We start from the raw sequence: 18020 nt of genomic DNA, 5'->3' as shown, positions 1-18020 counted from the left end.
TGATTACCAATTCAATTTCTTTGCTGGGTATGTTCTTTTCAAACTGTTTCAGTTTTGGTAGTTTATATGCTTCTAGGTGTTTTTTTTTTCATTCCTTCCAGATTGCCCAGTTTGTTGACATATAATTTTTCATAATATTCTCTTATGATTTTTTATATCGTTAAAAATTTTATTTATTTATTTTCTTATTTGAGAGAGAGAGAGACTGTGTGAGTGAGAGGAAGAGAGAATCTGAAGCAAACTCTGTACTGAACACAGAGCCTGATGTGGGGCTCAATTCCACAACTGAAAGATTAGGACCTGAGCTGAAATCAAAAGTCAGATGTTTAACTGACTGAGCCACTCAGGCGCCCCATTTTTTTTTTTTAGATTGTATTTATTTATTTGACAGAGAGAGAGAGAGAAAGAGAGAGAACACAAGCAGGGGGAGTAGCAGCGGGAGAGAGAGAAGCAGACTCTTCACTGAGCAGGGAGCTCGATGAGAGTCATTATCTCAGGGTCCTAGGTTCATGACCTGAGCTAAAGGCAGATACTCAAACAACTGAGCCAGCCAAGTGTCCATCTTATGACTATTTTTATTTCTGTGGCGTTGGTTGTGATCTCTCTTCTTTCATTTGTGACTTTGTTTATTAAGGACCTGTCTCTTTTCTTTCTGATAAGTCTGACTAGGGGTTTATCAGTTTTATTTATTCTTTCAGTGAACCAATTCCTAGCTTTGTTGATCTGTTTTACTGGTTTTATTTTGTTTCTATATCATTTATTTCTGCTCTGATATTTATTATTTCCCTTCTTCTGCTGGTTATAGTCTTTATTTGCTGTTCCTTTTCTAGGCCCTTTAGATTTAAGGTTAGCTTGTATATTAGAGACTTTTCTTGCTTCTTGAGGTAGGTGTTTATTACAATATACTTCCTTCTTAGGACTGCCTTTGCTCCATTCCAAAGGCTTTAAACTATCCTGTTTTCATTTTGATTTGCTTTCATGTATTTTTGTATTTCTTCTTTATTTTCCTGGTTAACCATTCATTCTTTGGTGAGATGTTCTTTAACCTCCACGTACTTGTGGTCTTTCCATATTTTTTCTTGTCGGTGACCTCAAGTTTCATAATGCTCTGGTCTGAAAATATGCATGGTGCAATCTCAATATTTTGTATTTGTTGAGGCTTGATTTTTGACCTAATATGTTATCTATTCTAGAGAATATTCCATGTGCACTTGAGAAGAATGTGTATTCTGCTGTTTTAGGATGAAATGTTCTGAATATATCTGTTAAGTCCATCTGGTCCCTAAGATAAGATGGTTCAAATGGGAAAGAAGAAAAATTTTAAAATAGAAAAAGAAACACATCTTCCTTATCCATTCGTCCGTTGAAGGGCATCTTGGTTCTTTCCACAGTTTGGCGACCGTGGCCATTGCTGCTATAAACATTGGGGTACACATGGCCCTTCTTTTCACTACATCTGTATCTTTGGGGCAAATACCCAGGAGTGCAATGGCAGGGTCATAGGGAAGTTCTATTTTTAATTTCTTGAGTAATCTCCACACTGTTCTCCAAAGAGGCTGCACCAACTTGCATTCCCACCAACAGTGGAAGAGGGTTCCCCTTGCTCCACATCCTCTCCAACACATTTGTTTCCTGTCTTGCTAATTTTGGCCATTCTAACTGGTATACCCAACTTTTGTAGCAACATGGACAGGACTGGAAGAGATTATGCTGAGTGAAATAAGTCAAGCAGAGAGAGTCAATTATCATATGGTTTCACTTATTTGTGGAGCATAACAAATAGCATGGAGGACATGGGGAGATAGAGAGGAGAAGGGAGTTGGGGGAAATTGGAAGGGGAGGTGAACCATGAGAGACTATGGACTCTGAAAAACAATCTGAGGGTTTGGAGGGGGTGGGGGGGGGAGGTTGGAGTACCAGGTGGTGGGTATTGGAGAAGGCACGGATTGCATGGAGCACTGGGTGTGTTGCAAAAACAATGAATACTGTTATGCTAAAAATAAAAAATAAATTAAAAAAATAAATGAGGAAAAAAGTAAAAAAAAATAGAAAAAGAAAAAAAAGAAAATTTAAAAAATTTTAACCTTGAAAGGCTAAAGAATCATGGGAAAAAAAAAACATGGATTCTATGTGCTGTATTTCCTTAGCACTGGAGTTTCGCAGTTCTCATTGATCGGTAAACTTGGTCTTGGCTGGATGTTCTCGCTGATCTTCTGGGGGAGCAGCTTATTGCAGCGATTCTTAAATGTCTTTGCCTGAGTTGGAACTGCAGCACCCTTACCAGGTAACTAGGCTAAATAATCTCCTGTGTCACTCCTCCTGGGGGAGGCAGAGGAGTCTGCCTGGATCTGCCACTTACTGTGTCCCTACTTGAAGAGTAGTGGCCTGACTGTACTATGGATGGATCATGGTTTATGGCAAAACCAAGCTGAGAGACTGTGCCTTGGCTCTGTTTTTTCAGCTGGCTTCCCAGCTCCAATACTTGGGTTATCTGCCACACTCAGGCACCCCTGGTCTTCCTGTGACCCTGAGGGTCCTCAGACCACACTATCCCAGTGAGGGTTCCACCCCTTACTTAGCCACTGAAGCGATGTCTCTCAGTGGAGCAGACTTCTCAAAGTTCTGATTTTGTGCTCCACTGCTCTATCACTTGCTGGTAGCTGGTTGATGGTGGCACCCTCCCTCCATGGTCTATCTTCCCAAATACCACCTTGGATTCATTTCTGCACATGTCCTACCTTCCAGAAAGTGGTCGCTTTTCCATTCACAGAATTGCTGTTATTCCTTTCTTCAACCTCCTGTTGAGTTTGTAGATGTTCAGAATGGTTTGAGAACTATCTAGCTGAATTCCTGGGACCAGAGGAAATTCAGTTCTCCTATTCCTCTGCCATCTTGCTCCTCCTTCTTTTGTTGATTTTGATAGGAGTTCTCTGTGCCTCTAGGATCTGGATATGTTTCCTTCCCCAGAGTAGGGAAGTTTTAAGTAGTATTTTCTCAAATAAATTTTGTGCACCCTTTCCTCTTTTCTTTTTCTGGGACTTCTTCTTCTTTTTTTTTAAAAAAAAAACAATTTTATTTATTTGTCAGAGAGAGTGATCACAGGCAGACAGAGTGACAGGCAGAGGCAGAGGGAGAAGTAGGCTCCCTGCTGAGCAAGGAGCCCAATGTGGGACTCGATCCCAGGACACTGGGATCATGACCTGAGCTGAAGGCAGCTGCTTAACCAACTGAGCCACCCAGGCATCCTTTTCTGGGACTTCTATAATCCAGATGTTAATATATTTTTTATTAAGATTTTATTTATTTATTTGACAGACAGAGATCACAAGTAGGCAGAGAGGCAGGCAGAGGGCGGAGGGAAGCAGGCTTACTGCTGAGCAGGGCTCAATTCCAGGACCCTGGGATCATGACCCAAGCCAAAAGCAGAGGCTTTAACCACTGAGCCATTCAGGTGGCCCCAAATTGATTAGACTCCATTTATTATTTTTTTTAAGATTTTTTCATTTATGTATTTGATGGATCACGAGTAGGCAGGGAGGCAGGCAGAGAAAGAGGGGAAGCACTGAGTAGAGAGCCTGACTCGGGGCTTGATCCCAGGACCCTGGGATCATGACCTGAGCCAAAGGCAGAGGCTTTAACCCACTGAGCCACCCAGGCACCTAAGATGTTCCTATCTTTAATGGAGCCACTGAGTTCCCTAAATATATTTTTGCTTAGAGTAATTCTTTTTCTTTCTTTTGTTCAGCTTCATTACTTTCTATTACTTTGTCTTCTAGGTCACTAATTTGTTCCTCTGCTTATTTCATTCTGCTGTTCTTTCCATTGGATGTGTTTCTCATTTCTTGTGTTGACCCCTTTATATCTGCTATGTTATTCCTTATCTCAATGTTAAGGGTCTCACTCATGTCTTCCACTTTTCTCAAGCCAGGTAAGTATCCTTGTGATCATTACTTCAAATTCTTTATCAGGCATGTTACTTATATCTGTTTTGCTTAGATCTCTGGCCATGACCTTGTCCTTTTCTTTCATTTAGGATAAATTTCTCTATCTTCTCATTTTGTTTAAGTCTGTGTCTGATTTTTTGTGTTTGGAAAGTCAACTACACCTCCTATTCTGGAGGGTTATGGCCTTACAAAAAAGAGTTCCCTTAATGCCCTGCTATGTAGCAACCCCTATTTCCCAGGGCCTGTTGCTTCAGAGTTTCTCTGGCGTGTGCTGCATGTACCCTGCTGTTGTGTCCTGGCTGCTTTTGGCTAGTTATCTGCAGAGCCTCTCTGCCTCTTGTGGACAATGTTTGTTCCAGGGACTGAATGTGATGAGTTTTATCTAGATGTGCTCTTGTCTGCTTGTGAAATGAGATTTGTTGGCACTGCTGCAGGAACTGTGATGCCAATAGATTCCTGCATCAGAAGATATAGTATGAGCAGGGGTTTGGGCCTGTCTTTGGGGGAAAGACAGGTTGGGTTGGGACTGAGGCAAGTATGACTGGGAGAGGTGGTTCCACCAGAGCAGAGTTGAGGTGGGCATGGGGCAGGGTTTTGTGTAATTAATTCAGGTAACAAGTGTCAGTGCTATGCTACTTCCTGTAGGTGGCCCTGGGCTTATGCTGAATGATGGAGGAGGGAAATAACAGAGGGTATTTCCTCTGACCCTGGAAGGATCTCTCTATGAATGCTGTCTTTCTGAGATGTGCTCTGAGATGAAAAAATAACTTCTTCACTGTGTGCCTCAAGTGCTCTTCAGATTGATGTTTCCATGCTGTATGTCCACAGGTTGTTTGCTGGCCATCTATCCAAGACCAGAGCAGTGCCCTCCAGGTTCTATCCCAGCTAAGTCTGCTGACCTTTAAAACTCCAGGCTTTAAGCCTTGCTGGATGTGAGAACTCACAGTATTTGGCTCTTCTTGCTTTCCAAGCCAGTTGCTATGGGGACTCATTTTCCTCATATGCTCCCCTGTGTGCTGGTCTATCTCTTGCTCTTCTCTGTAATTGTGGCTCCCTCCCCACTGCAAAGGTGGCTAAGATCTGTTTCCCAAACCACATCTCTATACTTCCTACTTTCTTTGATGTGGCCTCCTTCCTACCTTTAGCTGTAAAGTTTGTTCTGCTGGTCTTCAGGTCAGTTTCTGGTGTATTTAGGATGATTTATTTGTATTTGTGGGATGAGGTCAGCCTAGAGTCCCCCTACTCTGCTGCCATCTTCCAACTCTGTCCAAAGGCACTTATTTCTTCTTTTTCCTGTTCATTTTAGTTTCATTTCTTAAGACTTGCTAGAAGTTTATTATTTTATTTTTTTATTTTTTAAAGATTTTAGTTATTTGAGAGAGAGAGAGAGAAAGAACGGAGGAAGAGGGAGAAGACAACTCCTTGTGGAGGAGAGAGCCTGATATGAGATTCAATTCCAGGACCCTGCAATCATGACCTGAGCAAAAGGCAGAGGCTTAACTGACTCAGTCATGCAGGCAGGCTGGTTCACCCATGTTTAAAATGCATCAGTATTTTATTCCTTTTTAAGGCTATATAATACTCCTTTGTATGGATATACCACTTATTCTAAATCTACTTATCCACTGATGGACATTTGGGTTGTTTTTACCTTTTGGCTATTATAAATAATGTCACTATACTTACCCATGTACAAGTTGCTTATTCATATGTTTTTACTTGGACATATACCTAGAAGTAGCATTTTTGAGTCCAATGACAACTCTATATTTAACTTTTTGAGGAAGTTCCAAACTGTTTTCTAAAGTTGTACCATTTTACTTTCCCAGTAGCAGTGTATAAAAGTTCCAATTACTGTACATGCTCACTAATGCTTGTTATTATCCGCCATTTTAATTATAGCCATCCTACTGACTGTTAAGTGGTATCTCACTGTGGTTTCAATTTGCATTTCTCTTATAACTATATTTATATTAAGCATATTTTCAGGTGTTTGTTGACCATTTGTATCTCTTCTTTGGAAAAACACCTGTTTAAATCCTTTTCTCATTTTTAAATTGAGTTGCTCATCTTCTTGTGGTTAAGTTGTGAGTGTTCTTCATGTATTCTAGGTACATAATCTCACACATGATGTGTAAATATTTTTTTCCCATCCCAAGGATTGTCTTTTCACTTACCTGATACTATCATTTTGAAGTGCAAAAAGTTTTAATTTTGAGAAAATCTAATTTATCTACTGTTTCTTTTGTTGCCTGTGCTTTTGGTGTCCTATCAAAGCAAAAATTGTCAAATCCTAGAACATGAAGATTTACCCATATGTTTCCTTTTAGGAATTTCATAACTTTAGCTCTTACATGTAGGTTTTTGTTTCATTTTAAGTTAATTTTTGTATATTGAATGAAGTAGTGGTTCAACTCCTGGTGTTTTATTTTTGTTTGTTTGTTTTTGTTTTGTTTTGTTTTGTTTTTTGGTATGTGGCTATCCAGTTCTCCCAGGACCACTTATTGAAAAGACTATTCTTTCCTCATTGATTTTTCTCATTGATACTCTTGTCAAAACTCAAATGAATATGGATGTATAAGTGTGTTTTTGGACTCTTTTATTTCACTGACATATATCTATCCTTGTGCCAATACCACACTCTTTCTATGATTGTAGATTTGCAGTACATTTTAAAATTGGGAAGTGTGAGTCTTCCATTCTTCTTTTTCAAGATTATTTTGGTTATTTGGGGTCCCTTTTTATTAATTTATTTATTTTCAGCATAACAGTATTCATTTTAACCACACCCAGTGCTCCATGCAATCCGTGCCTTCTATAATACCCACCACCTGGTACCCCAACCTCCCACCCACCCCTGCCACTTCAAACCCCTCAGATTGGGGTCCTTTTTGATTCCATACAAATTTTAGGAAGGGAAATTTTACATTTTACATTTCTTTAAAAAAAATGGAATGTCAATAAGGAATATATTGAATCTGTAGCTCAATTCATGTTGCTCTGCCATCTTATACTATTAAGTCTCCCAACCCATGAACACAGTATGTCTTTCCATTTATTTAACTCTTTTTTATTTTCTTTCAGCAATGTTGTATAGTTTTCAGTGTACAACTATTACAACTCCTATTTAGCTTGTATTTGTAGTGGATCCACAGTATCCACTTACTTGCTTTCCATCACAAGCTCCATTGCTTTTGAGAGTGCTTTTAGGCCTGGACTTCTTTTTCTGTATCAAATGAGGTAAAATGAAATCATTTCTTTTAGAAAGATCTTCAGAGATCACTGTTTTTATGGATTGCCTCTTCATTGTCAAAATCTCTGAGCCATGGCTCTGGAGCTGTAAGCAGGGACAGCGGACTACATAGTTCTTAGTAACACCCCTGCTTTACTTGGTTGGTGCATGGCATGAAGGTTAATTAGTCAGTAACTTCAGATATTTTTGGCTTGTCTCTCCTGGAATGGTAACTCCACCAGAGAGAGATAAATTGGGGTTTCAGTATTCACAGTACACTATTCCCATGGTAAAGTCTCTGTTACACAAGTTGGGGCTGGATGGAAGAAGAGAGCCTACACTTTTCAGCCTCACTCACCTGGAACTTAGCCTCTGAACAAGTAGCTTAGGATGGGATGAGAAATGCTGATTTCCATCCTTCCCAGAAAAATACCAAAACCCTTAACTGGGAGCTGGGTGGAGAGGAAGCCCTATGTTCTTGGTCGCATCTATCTGGAGTGCAGTTTCCTTCACGTTGTTTTGGGTAGGATGTGGGAGGGAGTAGGTCATGGTTCATATGGTCAATATTATAAACCCTCCGTTTATGCGTTGGTAAATTTGTTTGAATAAGAGTTTCATTTGTATATGCCTGTAGGACAATTTCCAAATATTTTAAATGATTGTTTTAAAAATAATTTCCACAAATTTTACTGAGGAGTAAATCCACGGAGCTCTTCATGTTGTCAGTGCAAGAAATGGAACACTTTTGATATAATTTTTTGTTACTTGGATTTATTTTTCTGTTTATCTTGGTTTCCATATAATTCCTGCATTTTCTTCTTCCCTCATTTAGATGAATAACATTGTATTTGTCCCCTCTACCATAATCTGCTGTTTTGTAAATTCTGCTTTTTATTTCTATCCTGCAAATTGTTGTCTTCAAATTTCTAGGAAGTACATTTATATTTACAATCTCCACCAACAAAGAATACTAATCAAATTTTAGCTTCTTTTCCAGATAAGACTTCCTTAAGCTTTTGTTTATTTTCTGCCCCTCCCATGTTATCCATGGTTCACTGGTATTAACTGAATTTTTACTTCAAATCATTTTTAACAGCCTATCCCTTCTATTTTACAAACTATTTACATAAAATGATTAAATTTGTAGCTTTATTATTAATAACTATTGTGAACTGCAAGTTTTATTTTTTGCTTACTACTATTTCCTGTATTTTGTCTTCATTTGCTTGAATTGTTTTCCTTTTGCCAGAGTATGTTTATTTATTTCAGTGAATAATTATTCAGTAAATAATAATAAATAATTATTATTCAGTGAATAATTATTTCAGTGATACTGAATGGTGTGAGTTGCTTGAGTGTATGGCTGAGACAGCCCTTATTTTGCCATCATACTTAACTGATAATTTTCCTAGCTAGAGAATTCTAGTTTAAAAATCCTCTTCCCTTGACATTTTAAAGACCTTACTCCACTGTTTCTAACATCTTGAATTGTGGATGAAAAGTCTGAAATGATTTGGATTCACATTATTTTGTAGGTAATCTCTTCTTTGTAGAAAATTAGTGTTTCCTAATGGAATTTTTATCAATGGAATTTGAAAAAATGATCTAGGATGTGTCTATCCCTCTTGTGATGTCATTAATGCCATCATCCATATGTTTCTGGTTCTCCAGGGCACATGGTAAATTGTATTTCCCATACCTTGTGAAGTTATCTGTGCCCATGTGACATATACTGGCTAATATTTGAGAACAAATGATGTATCTCTTCTATGAGATTTGAGTAGCACACTGTTTGTCATATTCTCTTTCCTCTTTGATAGTAATTGTGGAAACCCACATTGATCTAAAGCCTCTGTAAGTTTGATCTCAGTAACTACAATGAGCAAAGCCCTCTGGCTGCCCAACATGAATTAGCAGTATGAGAAAGAAATAAATTTCTTGTTGTTTCAACCTAATGATATTTTTGGATTGTTTATTTTTACTACATAATCTAGGCTATTCAGACTGAAACAGGACAGTATTACCATAACAAAAAAAAATAATAAGTAACATTGGCTGAAGTACCAGATATTGAATAAAAAAATAAATGTTTATCAGGGACTGGAAGAATGGTGATCCATGTTTTGTAGTGATGAAATATTTGTTGAAATTGTTGTCTGCATTAATTTGTAAGGCACATAATTTGCCTAATGAATGTTTAGCTCTAGGGGTAGAGACTGTAATACAGAATGTTGGCACTGTGTGTTAGTCATTGTTCATCACATTTGACAAGTTACTACAAGGAAGTGCTGAGGTCAGAAAAGAATTGGCTATTGTGAAAAGAGTGTGATGAAAGGGAACATAGAATCCAGAAGTGTGAGGACTTGTGTGATAGGAAGAGACAATTTCTTCTAGCTTCAATGAGTAAAATGTAAAACAAAAAGAGTTTTCTGGTGACAAAAACTTCTTCAAACAGCCCCATAACAGGATTAAATCAAGGGCATGGCAATTCAACCATCGTAAAAATGTCTCAATAAACTATGTTGTCCCAAAGGAAATATCAAATTAGGGCTGTTGCCACAAGTAAATCTTTTCTGTTGGACAAATGTTTGAGGGAAAATAAAGTTGAGGTCTAGCTCAATGAAAGCCTGATAGGCTCCAAGTACTCACAATTAAGTGGTGAGAGACATGACTATGAGAAAGCAAATAAATACAGCAAATATGCAAAGTGTGTGTAGTAATGAATTGTTAGGTATGGTTATTGACACTTGGAGTTGAATCAAACTAAGTAGATAAGAAGCCTGGAATAAATTACTGTGACTGTTTAAGACTTAAAATTACCCTTGGGTTCCAAATCTACTATAAAAAGGATGCAGGTTTTGAGTTTTTCAGCTCCCAAGGGATATGTATTTTCCAATGCTCATTGCAATTGTGGTCAATGATGGTGACACAAAAGAAAGAAAACCTCTGAAGGCAGAAAGGTTCATAGAGAAAAAATTGAGCAGGGATCTCTTCCCAGGGAGCAGAATCAGGGCTTAATTAAGAAACATTCTCACTTCCTACAGAGGGAACTCTTTCTACATCTGTCCAGTGGGATTAAGAGTTGTTATTAACCAGCAATTGTGTTGTGATTTCCAGTCTTCTTTCCAAAAGAGATTGTTTATTGTGGTTATCTTTTCCTGTTTCACCACTGAATGTTGAGTATGAGGGGGCAGACAACTTTTCTTTTTGGTTCATATTTCTCTGGACTAAGAGGGGACACCTATAGCATGGTTAAAAACAAAAACAAACAGTGTAGGAGGGTTCCCCTTTCTCCACATCCTCGCCAGCATCTGTCATTTCCTGACTTGTTGATTTTAGCCATTCTGACTGGTGTGAGGTGATATCTCATTGTGGCTTTGATTTGAATTTCCCTGATGCCGAGTGATATGGAGCACTTTTTCATGTGTCTGTTGGCCATCTGGATGTCTTCTTCACAGAAATGTCTGTTCATGTCCTCTGCCCATTTCTTGATTGGATTATTTGTTCTTTGGGTGTTGAGTTTGCTAAGTTCTTTATAGATTTTGGACACTAGTCCTTTATCTGATATGTCATTTGCAAATATCTTCTCCCATTCTGTCAGTTGTCTTTTGATTTTGTTAACTGTTTCCTTTGCTGTGCAAAAGGTTTTGATCTTGATGAAATCCCAATAGTTCAATCCAAAGGGGCACATGCACCTGAATGTTTATAGCAGCAATGTCCATAATAGCCAAACTATGGAAAGAACCTAGATGTCCATCAACAGATGAATGGATCAAGAAGATGGGGTATATATACACAATGGAATACTATGATGCAGCCATAAAAAGAAATGAAATCTTGCCATTTGCGACAACGTGGATGGAACTAGAGTGTATCATGCTTAGCGAAATAAGTCAAGCAGAGAAAGACAACTATCATATGATCTCCCTGATATGAGGAAGTGGTGATGCAACATGGGGGCTTAAGTGGGTAGGAGAAGAATCAATGAAACAAGATGGGATTGGGAGGGAGACAAACCATAAGTGACTCTTAATCTCACAAAACAAACTGAGGGTTGCTTGGGGGAGGGGGGTTGGGAGAAGGGGGATGGGGTTATGGACATTGGGGAGGGTATGTGCTTTGGTGAGTGCTGTGAAGTGTGTAAACCTGGCGATTCACAGACCTGTACCTCTGGGGATAAAAATATATGTTTATAAAAAATAAAAAATTAAAAAAAGAGAAAGATTTGCAGAATTGTAAAAAAAACAAAAACAAAAACAAACAAACAAACAAATAAAACCCTTAAACACTATTCAAAGAGCCTAGATTTTGAAGTGAAAGAGTGAATGAATGGAAATTTTCAATTCCATTCTTGCAGAAGGGTGAAGTATTCAGTGACAAGAAAGGAAAACTGGAGTACTTTTAGTGCTATTTACCAATATTCCAGTTCCTTTCTCAAGCACATGGTAGGTAGAATTGCTCTTTCCAACCCCCTGAAGTTAGATGTGACCATGTTATTTTCTTTGCCCAAGAAATGTGAGCCAAAGTTACATGTTTTACCCAAAGACAAGTTTTAAGAACCACAGTTTTCCACATTGCTTTACCCTATGTGATCATGGAACTCTATTATGATGAAGTTTCCATCAGTGAAGATGGATATAACTAGATAACCCTCACATCAGCATAAATAATCCAAAAAAAAAAAAAACACCTAAAAGATTGGCAGAACATAACTTTACAACTAAGGCAGAGAATAGGCCATATTGAAGAGGGAAGGAAGTGTGGAGATGCAGTGGGGAATGAAACAAACTACAGTGGTCCGCAGAGGGAGGGACAGATGTGGGTGTGGAGAGGGGAGAGAAACAGACTATCACACTGAGGGCGCACATGGGGGAAGACAAGTCCCTATGATATTTTGCTTTGAAAGTGAGAAGGACTAAATGTCATGAGTTCTTACAACCGGCAGGACTTAAAGCCTGGAATTTTAAAAATCAGCAGGCTTCTTCTGAGAGAATCTAGAGGCAGCATGACAAACAGCCCATAAAGTTATAGCATAGAAAGAGCGGTTTGAAAAATGCCTAGGACAAAAGGAGGGAGTGTGATTTACTCATCTTGGAGTGTGTTCTTGGAGGGTTAGAGGCAACTGAGGGATTTCTCCCAGAAGAAGGGAGCTGGAAGGCACAATCTCTCTCCCTTGCCCCAGCATAAACAGCTACCTGCAAAGTCACCATGGTGCTGACAATCACTACTTAACATGCTTACACCAAGCCCCACCCATACTCTGTGCCTTGGTGAATTCCTCCTCCACAGTGATGTTTGCATCAGTCCTGGCACTGTGGGTCCCCTCCCCCAGAAGCCCAGCACAAACCTTGCCAAACTGTCTCTCAACCTGTGCATTTTGTGGGACCTTGATCCCAGTGATGGCAGCAGCAGTGTCAGTGGTTCCTGTGGAATCCAAAGGTACACTTTCTTAAAATTACATGCCTGGGACACTTTGTTCACTTTGTGGATCTTTGCTGGTCCCAGCAATGGCAGCAGCAAGTCTCATTTGCAAGCATAACAGCATGAACCTTCATAAAACTGTACCTCACTCTGGCTGGGCACCAAACACTACCTACAACGGTAAATAGAGCATCTGCAGATGATTGGAGTGAAGGAAAAAGTAGTCAGAACACATCAGGGTGCACACAACACACAGAGAAGACACCTCCTGAAGTCCTAGGTCCTGGTGAAAAGGGGATACCGCACTGCACAACACTACAAGACCTCTTCTTCATAAGGCCATTACTTTCAAGAGCAGGAGACACAGCTGACTTTTCTAACAGAGAGAAACAGATACAGAAATCTGGACAAAATTAGAAGATAGAGGAATATTTCCCAAATAAAAGAACAGGAAAAAACTACATCAAGAGACCTAAGTGAAACAGATATAAATAATATGCCTGATGGGGAATTTAAAGTAAGGATCATAAAGATATTCACTGGACTTAAGAAAAGCATGGAGACATCAGTGAGATCTTTAATAAACATAAAAAAGAACCAATCAGACGTAAAGAGCAAAATAAATGAAATTTAAAACACACTAGATGGAATAAATAGCAGGTTTGAGGAAGGAGAGGAGAGAATTAGTGATCTGGAAGACAGAGTAATCAAGGTGAGCAGGTGAGAAAAAAAAATGTTGCAAAATAAGAATAGACAGAGGAAGTCAGGGACTATATCAAGCATAATAATATCCGTATTATATGTATTGCAGAAGAAGAAGAGAGAGAAAAGGAGGCAGAACATTTATTTGAAGAAATAATAGCTGAAAACTTCCCTAATCCAGGGAAGGAAACAGATGTACAGATCCAAGAGACACAGAGAGCCCCCAATAATAAGACCTCAAGAAGGTCCACTCCAAAACACATTGTACTTTAAATGGCAAAAAAAGCATAGTGATAGAGAATTTTTAAAGGAGAAAGAGCATTTGTAAATAGAATGTCAAGTGTTTTTCTGCATCTATTGGAATAATGTTATGGTTCATATTCTTTCATTTTGTTTCATTTTATTTTATTTTATTTTTTCTGTGTTCTGAGATTGTTTATGCACTGCACCCACCCAGTGCTCCATGTTATATGTGCCCTCCTTAATACCCACCACCAGGCTCACCCAACTCCCCACCCCCCTCCCTTCCAAACCCTGTTTGTTTCTCAGAATGCTTTTAATGTGATGTGTCACATTGATTGAATTGTGAATATTGAAAAAACTTGGCAACCAAGGAATTAATCCCACTTAATCATAATGAATGATTTTTTAATGTAATGTATTGTTGGATTTGGTTTGTTAGTATTTTATTGAGAATTTTTGCATCCATGTTTATCGGGAATATTGGCCTATAGCCCTCTTTTTTAGTGGGGACTTTATTTCTTTTGTGTATTAGGTTTCATTGAATGAATTTGGAAGTTTTCCTACCTTTTATATATTTTGCGGTAGTTTCAGAAGAAGAGATATTAACTCTTCTTTAAATGTTTGGCAGAATTCGACTGTGAAGCCATCTGGTCCTGGACTTTTGTTTATTGGGAGTTCTTTGATTACTGATTCAATTTCTCTGCTGGCTATCAGTCTGTCCAAGTATTTGATTTATTTCTGTTTCAGTTTTGTAGTTTATATGTTTTCATGAATTTATCCATTACTTCCAGGTTGTCCAATTTGTTGGCATATAGTTTTTCATAATGTTCTAGTTGTATTTCTGTGGTATTGTTATTTTTCCTCTCTCATTGGTGATGTAATTTCGGTCTTTTCTCTTTTCTTTTGATAAGTCTGGATAGAGGTTTATCAATTTTGTAAATTTTTCAAAGAATCAGCTCCTAGTTTTACCGGTTCTATTGTTTTTATTTTCCCCCTTCGTTTCTATATCATTTATTTCTACTCTAATCTTCATTATTTCCTTCATTCTGCTGGCTTTAGGCTTCATGTGTTGTTCTTTTTCTAGCACTCTTAGATGTAAGGTTAGGTTGTTTATTTGAGAAATTTCTTGGCCTATATTTCTATAAACTTCCCTCTTATAACTGCTTTTGCTGCATTCCAAAGATTTGGGTTCATTGTGTTTTCATTTTCATTTCTCTCCGTGTTATTTTTCTTCCATGTATTTTTTTATTTCTTCATTAACCCATTCATTGTTTAGTAGCATATTACTTAATCTTCATGTATTTGTGCTCTTTCAAGATTTTTCCTTCTGGTTGATTTCTAGTTTCATAGCATTTCATAGCTAGTTTCATAGCAGAAAAGATGCATAATATAACTTTAATCTTTTTGAATTTATTGAGACTTGTTTTGTGGCCTAATATATGATTTATTCTGGGGAGTTTTCCATGTGCACTTGAAAAGAATGTGCATTCTGCTGTTTTATCAAATCAATGTGAAATATCACATTAATAATAAAATGGATAAAAAACTATATGATCATCTCAATAGAGGCAGAAGAATATTTGATAAAGTACAATATCCACTCATGATCACAGCCCTGAAAAATAGGTTTAGAGGGAACACACCCCACCATAATAAAGATCTTAATATGAAAACCCCACAGTGAACATCATAGTAAATGGGGAAAAACAAAGAGCATTTTCCCTAAGGTCAGAAACAAGACAAGGGTATTCACTATCACCACTTTTATTCAACATAATACTGGACATCCTAGCTACGACTATTGGAAAACAAAAAGAAATAATGGCATCCAAATTGGTAAGGAAGGAGTCAAGCTTTCACTATTTGCAGATGACATGATACTACATATAAAATACCCTAAAGACTCCACTAAAAAAAACTATTTGAACTGATAAATGATTCAATAAAGTTGAAGGATACAAAATCAATGTACAAAAATCTGTTGCATTCCTATGCACTAATAATGAAATAGAAGAAAGAGAAATTAAGAAAACAATCCCATTTATAATTACATAAAAATAATAAAATGCCTAAAAATAAACCTAACCAAAGGGGTGAAAAACCTGTACTCTAAAAACTATAAAACACTGATGGAAGAAATTGAAGATGGCACAAAGAAATGGAAAGACATGCCATACTCTTGGACTGGAATAACAAATATTGTTAAAATAGCTCTACTACACAGAAGTGATGTGTACTAAGGAAGGCACATGTTGTGATGAGCACCAGGTGTTATATGCAACTAATGAATCATTGAACACCACATCAAAAACTAATATATAGCCAACTATACAGTGTCTAACAACATAATAAAAAAAGAAAATGATATTTAAAAAAATAAAAATTATCTCTACTACCTAAAGCAATCTACACATTTCATGCAATCTCTATCAAAATACCACCAACATTTTTCACAGAGCTAGAACAAACAATCCTGAAATTTGTATGGAACTGCAAAAGGCCCCAAATAGCCGAGGCAATCTTGAAAAAGAAAAAAAAGAAAAAAGAGAGAGAGACCTGGAAGCATCACAATTCTTGACTTTAAGTTATATTACAAAGCTATAGTAATTAAAACAGTATGGTACTGGCCCAAAGTAGATAAATATATCAATAGAACAGAATAGAGGGCCTAGAAAGGAACCGACAATTATATAATCAATTAATTTTTTGCAAAGGAGGCAAGAATATGCAATGGGAAAAAGATAATCTCTTCAACAAATATTGTTGGAAAAACTGGACAAAAACATGCAAAAGAAGGAAATAGAATCACTTTCATCACCATACACAAAAATAAATTCAAATAGATTAAGGACCCAAATGTGAGACCTGAAACCATAAAAATCCTAGAAGAGAGTATAGTCAGTAATTTCTCTGACACTGGTCATAGCAACATCCTTTTATGACACATTGGACCAGTGGACCTCATAGATATATACAAAACATCCCACCCTAAAACAACAGAATACTCATTCTTCACAAGTGCACATGGAACCTTCTCAAGAATAGACCACATACTGGGTCACAAATCAGGACTCAACCGATACCAAAAGACTGAGATTATTCCTTGCATATTCTCAGATCACAATGCTTTGAAACTGGAGCTCAATCACAAGGAAAAGTTCCAAAGGAACTCAAACACCTGGAAGCTAAAGACCACCTTGCTTAAGAATGCTTGGATCATGATATTTGCTGTGGGTCTTTCATAGATAGATTGATGAAGTTCAGGAATGTTCCCTCTATCCCTATACTTTGAAGCATTTTAATCAGGAACAGATGCTGGATTTTGTCAAATGCTTTTTCTACATCAATTGAGAGGACCATGTGGTTCTTCTCTCTTCTCTTATTAATTTGTTCTATCACATTGATTGATTTGCAAATGTTGAACCATCCTTGTAGCCCAGGGATGAATCCCACCTGGTCATGGTGGATAATCTTTTTAATGTGGAAAAAAGACAGTCTCTTCAATAAATGGTGCTGGGAAAACAGGGCAGCTATATGTAGAAGAATGAAACTGGACCATTCTCTTACACCATACACAAAGATAAACTCAAAATGGATAAAAGACCTCAATGTGAGACAGGAATCCATCAGAATCCTAGAGGAGAACATAGGCAGTAATCTCTTCGATATCAGCCACAGAAACTTCTTTCAAGATATGTCTCCAAAGGAAAAGGAAACAAAAGCAAAAATGAACTTTTGGGACTTAATCAAAATCAAAACTTCTGCTCAGCAAAAGAAACAGTCAAGAAAACAAAGAGGCAACCCATGGAGTGAGAGAAGATATTTGCAAATGACAGTACAGACAAAAGGTTGATATCCAGGATCTATAATGAACTCCTCAAACTCAACACAGAGAAAACAGACAATCATATCAAAAAATGGGCAGAAGATATGGACAGACACTTCTCCAATGAAGACATACAAATGGCTATCAGACACATGAAAAAATGTTCATCATCACTAGCCATCAGGGAGATTCAAATTAAACCTACATTGAGATATCACCTTACACCAATTAGAATGGCCAAAATTAGCAAGACAGGAAACAACATGTGTCGGAGGGGATGTGGAGAAAGGTGAACCCTCTTCCACTGTTGGTGGGAATGCAAGTTGGTGCAGCCTCTTCGGAGAACAGTGTGGAGATTCCTCAAGAAATTAAAAATAGAACTTCCCTATGACCCTGCCATTGCACTACTGGGTATTGAACCCAAAGATACAGATGTCGTGAAAAGAAGGGCCATCTGTACCCCAATGTTTATAGCAGCAATGGCCACAGTTGCCAAACTGTGGAAAGAACCAAGATGCCCTTCAACGGACGAATGGATAAGGAAGATGTGGCCCATATACACTATGGAGTATTGTGCCTCCATCAGAAAGGACGAATACCCAACTTTTGTAGCAACATGGGTGGGACTGGAAGAGATTATGCTGAGTGAAAT

The sequence above is a fragment of the Mustela nigripes genome, chromosome X (genome assembly GCF_022355385.1).
Source record: "Mustela nigripes isolate SB6536 chromosome X, MUSNIG.SB6536, whole genome shotgun sequence".
Classification (NCBI taxonomy): domain Eukaryota; kingdom Metazoa; phylum Chordata; class Mammalia; order Carnivora; family Mustelidae; genus Mustela; species Mustela nigripes.
This window is presented reverse-complemented; position numbering follows the sequence as displayed.